The sequence below is a fragment of the Schistocerca piceifrons genome, chromosome 1 (genome assembly GCF_021461385.2).
Source record: "Schistocerca piceifrons isolate TAMUIC-IGC-003096 chromosome 1, iqSchPice1.1, whole genome shotgun sequence".
Classification (NCBI taxonomy): domain Eukaryota; kingdom Metazoa; phylum Arthropoda; class Insecta; order Orthoptera; family Acrididae; genus Schistocerca; species Schistocerca piceifrons.
The window spans coordinates 1254269772-1254279902 of NC_060138.1; positions in this window are offsets into that span (position 1 = coordinate 1254269772).

The window sequence follows — 10131 nt, forward strand, 5'->3', positions numbered from 1 at the left end:
TCGAGGGGAATGAAAGGGCAGTTAACGAAAGATTCGAGGCAGTGAACGAACGCATAGAAGGCGTGATTGCAGAGGGCGTTGTAACGACGACTAGTGTCGAAAAGAAAATTAACGAATTTGGTAAGCGACTAGATACGTTACAGGCGCATAATGTAGTAAAAGATAGTGAGGAAGTGCAGTCGTTAATGAGTTTCCGTCAGCCACAAGAAGCTATCAATCGCCAGAACAGGGAGGCGATAGCGAAACTGTTGAGTGATGAGGCGGCACAGCGAAATGAAGAGGCAAATTCGATGAATGCCGATGATTCAATGGGCGCGCATAGGCGACGCCGCACTGAATCGGAGGAAATAAAAGAATTGGAGGAGCGTCTTTGCGAAATAAGAGAGCCAGCAGCAGGCCCCACCGTAGGAGCCCGTTCACGAGAGGTCGATCAAGACGAGGAGGAATACCGCAGGCACTTTGTGTCAGTACTAAATTATTCGGTATATACTGACTCGAATAATCCACAACACACTCGTGTGTGGTTGGGGCAATTTCAAGATACGATGCCGACTTCGTGGGATGATAAAATGAAGATATGCTTTGTATGCACTCACCTTCGTGACGAAGCAAGTGCCAAGATGCAGTTAGCGATAAGAGACTGTGTGACGTATCAAGATTTTTGTAATGCTTTTCTGAATGAGTTCTGGTCGAAGAGCGTACAGGATAGGATAAAATTGAACATTTTAATGAAAGAAAATTGCCAGAACCATACTGAGAAGAATCCTGTATGGTACTTCCAGGATATGGTCAAAGATAACCAATACCTGGATGTGCCGTATGGAGACGCGGAGTTGATCACAATATGCCTGACGAAACTACCGTATAGACTACGTAAGGAGCTAACAATCGCGGCAAGGAGCATGCATGAGGTGGCTGCCTTCCAGCAATTGTTACAAGAATTAAGGGAAGAAAGTGTGCCGAACCAAGCGCAAGAAGTGCGGAGAAATGAGCACGAACGCCATGAGCATAACGGCTATCAGCAAAGGTACAGGAACGTACGTTATGTGTCACGCCCGCAAAAAAATGAAATGAAATGTCGTGTGGCTAGGGCCTCCCGTCGGGTAGACCGTTCGCCTGGTGCAGGTCTTTCGATTTGACGCCACTTCGGCGACCTGCGCGTCGATGGGGATGAAATGATGATGATTAGGACAACACAACACCCAGTCCCTGAGCGGAGAAAATCTCCGACCCAGCCGGGAATCGAACCCGGGCCCTTTGGATTGACAGTCTGTCACACTGACCACTCAGCTACCGGGGGCGGACGCCCGCAAAATGGTAACGGAAGTGGGAGAGGTTTTGGCCCTTCAAATAACCGGGGACGAAATCAACGGAGGCGGAACTATTATGGTAATGGAGCGAGCCATACTGGCTACTCGGACTCTTCTGATGTCGAAATAAGGCCAGCAGATCCACGACAAGATATTAGGGAGAAAGATGAGCCAGTAGTGGCGAGCGAAACAATTTGACAGGCAAGCGCGACTCCTGAGTCTGATGATAAAGGGGATAATAAGTTAGATTTCTACGTAGATTATGGTGAGATGAGGAAAGTTCTTTTGGAAGAATCGGAGGAGTTTTCGGGATGTAAATTACCAATTGTCAGCGTGGATGTAAATAACGTAATAATTCCTTGTATCTTAGACTCAGGGAGTCAAGCGTCTGTTATAAGGGAAGACGTATTTAATTGTTGTGGGAGAGATGTGGAGTGGCCGACGTTGCCACTACAGCGTACGAAGGTGCGAGGTGCTGTGCCTGGGAAAAGCATCGAAGTGAAAAAGCAAAGCCAAGTTGAGTGTGTGTACAAAGAGAAAACTATCAGTGTTGTGTTCTTGGTTGTAGAAAGAATGACGGTTGAGGCCATATTAGGGATTGATATTCTCGGTCGGTACCAAGCGACCTTGGATCTGCAACGTGGATTTGCCACAAAAAAATTGGCGACGAAGAAATTAGGATGGAATTCGATGACGCTATAAAAGTAGACGCGCATATAGTCGAGTCTCAGCTCGTCTTGAAGAATAGAGCACCTCCGGATAGAATAAGAGAGCTGGTAAATTTTCCACCCACTGGTAAGGAGAGGCATCGAGCGATTGTCAACGCTGCGCTCAGAATGATTCAAAGGGAAGCGCTGAGCCGCCAAAGGAGGCAGAAAGGGAATGTGTGGCGTCTGACGTTGAAACCTGGTGACAAGGTTCTTGTGAGAGGACATCGATTGTCCAAGAAACACAAGTTTCTAGCTAGTATATTCTTTAATGTTTATGTTGGACCATACCGCGATAAGAGGAAGGTTCATGAGAACAGCTGTGAGATAGAGACTCTGAGAAGATGGTGGTGGTGGTGTGTTGGGGCTTATGGGCGCTCAACATCGAGGTCATCAGCGCCCTGACACACATTAAAAGGAACGAATGTGGACGGACCTAAGAAAACTAAAGCACACACTCAAAGAAAGCAGGAAAAGAAGGAAAATGCTACATAAGAAAGTAAAACCTAAGGAAAGGGGAAACATAGCAACAAGAATGTCACAGGAAATTGTTATTGGCTGGCCACTTACATAAAATATGGGCGAGCTTGTCACACAGTGAGCAAATTAAGATCCTCTCCCTAAAATCTTTGTAAAAACATTTGAAATGGCACAGAACTTTAACACTTTAACCACATTCGTCCGAGTGATGCCTAAAAGAGATGGCAGGTCCGCTGGCAAGTCAGCCGCGACCCGCTGGTCAGAAAATAGAGAAGAGTCGCGGATTACACCATATATCTAATTTAAAACTTTTCCGTGGATAATTATCCTGGTGGAAGTAGCCCCTTGTTTTTCATGGATGACGTACTGAATATGTTTATATTAAGAATTTTCATGTAGACTGTCTATGTAGCTGTTGACGATAGGGATTGATCCTTTAGATGTGCTGGGACGAGACAAGGTCATACTCGGAGGTTTCTGGTTAATATGTACAAGAATGAAGTTTGGTGTAGGAGTTAGCGCGAATATTGCGCATTTGTTCGTAATTTATGTCTAACAATTTGATGTGTTTCAGGAGATAAGGATGTGGCGCCAGAAAGAGCGCTGATTTGTGGGCCATGGGAGCCTGGGGTTTAATTCTTGAAGTTTCCAGTGTGAGAGAGAGTGAGTATCAGAGGTAGTACCCGCAAATGGATGCGTGACTCAGTCGATGGAATGTAGTGAGGAGGCTGCGGAGATTTGTACGTCATTCCAAGATGAGGAGGGAGTACTGAAGATGATGTTACCTGAAATTTTTTATTAATATAGATTCTTTTGTGTGTCCTGAAATTTGATACCATGTGGTGTACATGTTGATGTAAGTGAATTTCTTTTGTTAGCAGATTCTCAGGTCATTTTGTAGGTGGTACCAATTTAGTACAGGTAAAGAGAGATTAAAGAATGACAACCAGGCAATGTTTGGTAAGGTGGAAGGAAGTCGTGTTTGCAGATCGAATGGCAAGAAGCAGTGAAAGAATGATCTAGACGCAGTTCGAAAAAAAAGGGGGAAAGGAGAAGTATTTAATGACTGACAATCGTGTTGCCAGTAGCAATGGATGTAATGTTGTACCGTTTTGGTGTGTTGTGTTTTGAGGGGTTAGAACAGATTTCTCAAGTTTTGTAATTTGATTTCATTGGTAGAGGGTTACTCTTCTTGTAAATGTTGGTGTAAGGACTGGAGGTAGTTAGTGGAATAATTTAACCAAGCAGCCTAATTTCTTTCGTGATTGTAAACAAAATATGGAAACGGTATCAATGTAGTGATTTGCGGTTGCGGTGTAGGATGAGGGACAAACACAATCCCATTCCATTCCTATGAAACTTCAGTGCCTTCATCGGTTGATGAACCCTGATCAGGCGAATGTGTGTTTAGAAAATAGGCCTAGATAACTTAAGTCTAACTGGCACCTCAATTTAGTTGTAAAAGCTGTGAGGTAAATCGGTGGATGTCAAATTGTTGTAAATAGGTTTAGATTTAATATCTGTTTAGGCTCTAACTGGTACCTCAATTTTATTGTAATTGTTGTTTGTAACAGTTTGATTTTTTTTATCTGGGTATTATTGTTTTTGTCACTTACAATTCTATAAAATCAGGGTCGATATAATTTTTGTAATAGGAATACTTTTAATTTTACTGTAAATAAAACCCTGTGGATATGTAGTGATGAACAATGAGAAAGTTGTACTTTGTAAAATCTTATTTACAAAAATGTGTTTGTCTGTGTGCAAGTCGCTCCGAGTGGTGAAGCGGACGGAGAGTGGCTGGGGCTGCGTGGAGAGGGAGAGACATAACTGGACCACCTACCTGGAGCTGGCGCGTGTCTCGCTCCCTCCTGGGCCTGTCTCTGTCGCACTCTCCCACCACCTGGCGGGACGGAGACGGCGAAGTGATCAGCTGAGGGCAGATACGAGCCCTCCTTGCGTGAAAGGGAAAGTTGCAGGGGGGAGCCTCTGCTGACGTCACTCACCCCAGCTGAGCCTGTGGCCAGTCTCAGCGCGCCAGTCAACAGCTGTGTCATCAGACACACCCCCACGGCAAGCATCGGCGCACACCGCTCGCCTTAAGTTGGGTAACCCCTGAGGTGAAGCAGCGGACTACGGCGCCGAAGCACCTATATGCAGCGGGGAATGACGACCGGATGACTGTCACCCTGGACTCTGGTAGCCCTCGCTGTCATCATTATAGTTGTCGTCGAGACATTATGAGACTGATGAATGATGATGTGTTTCAAACTGCTCTGTCGTGAAGAAGGAGAGAAAGGATCTGTTTACGAGATATGATTGCTGCCAAGAACAATTATTTACTCTGTGGATCGCTAAGTAGGCATAAAGTAAAGAAGGACTGTGACAGGCGCCATTGTTAATGGTTCGACAAAGGAAGAAATGAACTCTTAAGCAATACGATTGTGATGACCAAGTGAAAAAGTAGAGCATGATGAACTCGCCTAGTTTATCGGTGATCCATAGCTCAGGTCATAGTAATATTGAAAGTTTACTGACAAAGGTTAACTGAGGAGTTTTGTTCAGAGATAATCTGGTTGGTGATAAGCACAGGTGGCGGAGCTGAAGAGGAGTGAGCTATGCTGTTACGTCGTGTTTCGCGAGGTACATGATCACATAAACAGACGGCATACGGAGTCACCGGCACTTGTATGTGAAGTTAGGTTGTTCTCCAAGTATCTTTGGAAGAATGCCCTCCCCATCGCCCCTAGGCTGTGGTACATTGTCGATTGGCGTGTGACGATATGAAAGTAGGCAAAGTGCATTTTGTGTTTGTTTATTTTCAGGTCCATCGATTTTTGTAACAACTTTTCTCTGTTCTAATGTTTGCCACTATTTTGTACGTTTGTTTTAGTGGTATGTGGCACAGTGTTGTGTTTGGATAATTTATCTTTATGATAGTTCACTTGAAGTTTTTGTTGACGTTTTTTATCATGTTCATTTGGAATCTGTCAGCAGGTTAGGTTAGTGGTTCTTTAATTTTATTATGTAGCTGAAGTATGTGTCTTTTGTTGTTGTTTCTGTATTTTGCACAGTGTTTTTACCATTGCAGATAACCTTAGTGTTATTTTCTTTGTGTATCTAGGTTATGAACTTAGTTGTGACGTGCACAATGTGGGCGTTGTCCCATGTAGTTTAGAGGCTTTTGTCTTTGTTTGCCTAATAAGGTAACATTTAATTTTAGTATCAAATAACTTGGGTTCTTATAATTGTCATCGTTTCTTGATGTTCCTTTATGTGCGTCTGCACACGTCCATGTTGGTAAGGATTTAATGAACATAACTGTAATGAAAGGTGTTCTCCTATTTCGTGATGTTTGTGATATTACTTGGAAAAAAACTTTTGTCTCCATTATAGAAGTACAATTTTCATGGATAACTTGATATTCCACATGAATTTTTTAGTTTTGCACTTAAATCATAGCTAGATAAGTAAAATTAGTTGTCTTTAAAGAGTGTTTGAGAAATGGTTTTATAATTGATTGCTAAGACACGGACGTCTTGATGTGGTATAGTATTGTGTCGTTCCATAACAATATTTTGTTTTGTTTTGTCCTTAGTGTAAAACGGGCGCCCACTGAATTTTATGCCTAATTTATTTGTTAATTTTGCACTTTTCACTCAGATTTTTAAGTGTATGTTAGCATCATTTGATTTTGCAAATGACATTTCTTTGGCTCATCTTAACGTAAATTCTTTCGTTAATTATAGTAGTATTATTGGATTTGTTTGTTGATGTTGCACTTTTCAATTAGAATTTTACATGTGCTTGGCAGCACCATCTGATTTTACAAATGATATTTCTGTGGTTCATTTTAACTTAAATTTTCATCAGGAAATGAATGATTTTGAATGGTCATCACTTGTTTGCCTAGGAGGTTAATTTAGACATTTACTAAGTTATTCACTTGCTATATCGTTTAAATGCCATCGCCTTATGCGAAGTGGCCGCATATTTGATCCGCTCATAGCGGGAATATTCATTCATGCCAGAGAGCAGGACGTTGCATTTTTTTTTATCCTTTTCTATAGCACAAACTACTGTATGCAATTGTTTCCATTTTTCTGTTACGTAAGCATAGAACATAAGATTGGTAAAAGAACAGAACCAGAATTGTCCTCCAATGAGAAGAACATTCCGGATCATTTCTTTCCATCCACGCATGGGGTGATGAAACGGTACAGTAGTTTCCGCTCTATAAGCAGCAGGTTTCGCTGCTCGCTCTCACTGGGTAATAGAAACAGAGGCGGCTTCACAGCCAATTCTATTACACGACGCGGCCGGCCGCGGGTGCAACAGAACCCATGTAGACGGGTGGAAAGAAATGTATCAGGCTTCATCATACGTATTTATATGTGTCGTGTATTACGCAGTTCTTGTACGTGAATGTGAATCTGCACATGAACTTTCCTAATCCTCCTCACACCTTTCCGTAAAGTGTGGCCAAATCTTCGTTGGGAAGTAGTTCTGTAGTATAGTAGTGCCAACCTAACTCCTGGCTAGGGGATCAGAGAGACAGCACAGGCAGGTAAAAGTCAAAGACTTTCCAGTGTCACAAGATTTGGGGTGGAGAGGTTGGTCACGGCCAAGTGGTTCGACCACCCCCTCCACCGGGGCCCAGGAAGACCTCCGGGTGCCCGCCAGATATTTGAGAGGAGTGTTACAGAAGATGGGTAAGTGAGCAGACGTGCCCTCAGTGCGTCTGTCTCAATGTTCACGAATGAAAGAGAGGTATTTGAATATTTGTACTAATTCTTTTATTTCCAGCTTCGGGTCGTGCAAGTTAATGAATGTGCTCGTTTAATTCCGGAAATTTGACCGCTTGTGTTAAAATATCTGGTCCCCAGTTTGTCCGTTATCCTCCTCACATAGTGAATGTCCTATTAAAAATATTGGGAGACTTTGGTGGTATACATTTGGCCAACGCAATTCCGTCTTACCCGTAGTAATGTGCGTGTAGATTAGTATATAATACACCCGAGCTATAAGTTGTAAAATTGTAAGATCTGTAAACTGAAACAACTGCTGCTATCGCTATAAAGTCGAGTGATAATATTTAAAATAAATAGGTAATCAACTGTCATCAATCTTTCACATATCTTAAAAATCACAAAGAACTCGAGTTAAAGGAATTTATTTAAAATAAAAGCTATAGAATGCAGGGACCCACACATCAGCGTGTGAGCCCTCCAGCCCCTTGCCTAGTATCGTACAGAAAGAACACGCTCTCTAGGGAGCGCTCTCAAGCTCCGCTCCCCAGTGATCCATTGCGCAATTTTGATTCAGGGCTTGACGACATCAACTTTCATCTGGCGTCCCTAGGCAAGGAGGTAAGATGGTAAACTTTCACCTAACCCAACCTAACCCAACCTAACCCAACCCAACCTAACCTGACCTGACCTGACCTGACCTGACCTAAAGTAATCTATTCTAACCTACGCTATCTAAAATTAACAAATGACTACTAAAGTTAATAAATTCATCAAGAAGGTCTCAAGTGTGCATACACTAGAGGAAATGGAGAAGCAGTAGTTAGCATCAGTAGTGAGACGGTGGGGCTCTGTCCTCAATTTTGATATTTAATTGATATCAATTTCATTAGGCAGATTAATTAATTGATGAAGCACCAGGGAGTCTGGATGGTCAGCAGACAACAGAGCAAAGGGAGATAAAGAGAGATATAACAATTACTTGTTTCTTGTCTAAAAGTGCAGCTGTCGTGGCCTATGGAACACGCCCCACACTTCCAGTAGCACCACCTGCAACAACACGTCATTTTGTGCGGAAGACATTTCAGTGAAACAACTTTATTGAATGTCAATGCACCTCTTATAAGCGAGCATCTTTTTAAAAAACACAATGGCGACGATAGTCTTCTTCCCACAAAAATAGGCGCAGTACATTTTTCTTCAGTTGTATGAACAAAATCGGCATAATTTTGAGAACATTCTTCACTATCGAATTATAAACTGTCGTGCATGAGGGCATTACATTCTTTTCAGATGACTGAATTATGAATATAGAATGGCATCGACACAGACATTCTTTTACGTTCGACTGCAGGATACAGACCACATATCTCTCTCCACATCTCCCATTATTTTTTGACATCTAACGAGATTTAAAAAAATATTACAGCACTACCGCCTATTACTGAGGACCAAACTGCAGAGATCGATGCTCTATAGCGATACATCTGAGAGATGTATCAACTTTCTCACGTCTCCTATACATGCCCATCATTTGTAAAATCGAAAAACTGTCCACTATTTGCTGCAAAAACTGGCGATCACTGCAAAATGTCCTCGTTATTTCGAAACTTTCAACGGAGTAAAGGAAAAGCGAAAATTTAAATATCAATTTTAAAAAATCTATGTTACGCATTTTCTCTCTGTTTCACGGTCAAAATTACATGGTTTGAAAGCGTCTCTAGCGTTCAAATTCATGTGTGTAAAGAACTATCACCCACGTGGGTATTACAAACATTTCAGACAAGTGAAGACTTGTCAGAAAGAACACAATCATTTTGCATTCGGCAACAACAGCTATAATTCAAGAGCATGTAGTTGTTTTGTACAACGTGGCAAGTCCTGTTTTACTGGTGGAAAGGTATATGGTGCTAGCGTTTACGAAATGTGAAAAACGAATCATGAGGGTGTGAGCGTGTGGGGTGCTATTCTGTCATTTTGCGCAACGGATTAATCTGAGATGTACCCTTTACCCTGTGGCTTCTGCAAGATGCAATTTACACCCCCACACTACTACAGAAGTCAGACAGACGGACCTAACGTTCTAAAGAGTAATGCCTGAAAAACTTTCAGCAATAAATATCTTCTGGAGTCGTCCGCTGTAAGGAAATGACACAAAAATTCACAAAATTTCTTATGTAACTAGTGGGATACATGGGTACTGGAGTAGTGCTAGTTAGTGTAAGAAAAACATGAAAATAAAGAAAATTATTATTTATTTTACAAAAATTCTGAGAAATCACAATGGCACTTTTAGTTATAAACTGAACACGTTATTTCCTGGTTCTTTTCGGAATGTGAAGTTACCTCTCAATGATAGGATTCGCTAATGAAATTCCTATACAAAGCTTAAGATTGTTATTGACTTGGCAGAATGAATAATTATCCATTAGAATGTTGCTAGGTACGGTTGAGACTGTTGCATCTGAAATGCAGTGAAGTGTACTGTTGTGGAGGAAATATGGGGCTCACAAGAACTGTAGCGCACAATACTGTAAGCTGCGATGACTGCTGTCTGTGCCGCTCGCTGCTGACAAATAAGATAACTCTCGTTCTATCTGGATTGACCTTCGCCAATCAAACTCTCCCTACGCCTAGATGAAGTCAAGGACTCCTTTTCGCCTCTAGTCTAACTATTGGCGTGGTACACTGGTCAGGTAACCAGTCCACAGCGATGCCACTCAAAAATTGGCTCGCAGGCGTTTAACTACAACTCTGTCCGTTCACACCGCACTATAAGTGTGATGGCCAACACAGTGAACAACACTTAATCTTAAGGACTCAATATAGAGTAGCACTCCTATTCACTCTCGACAGAGGTGCTCTCCCAGTAACGTACTGAGGAGA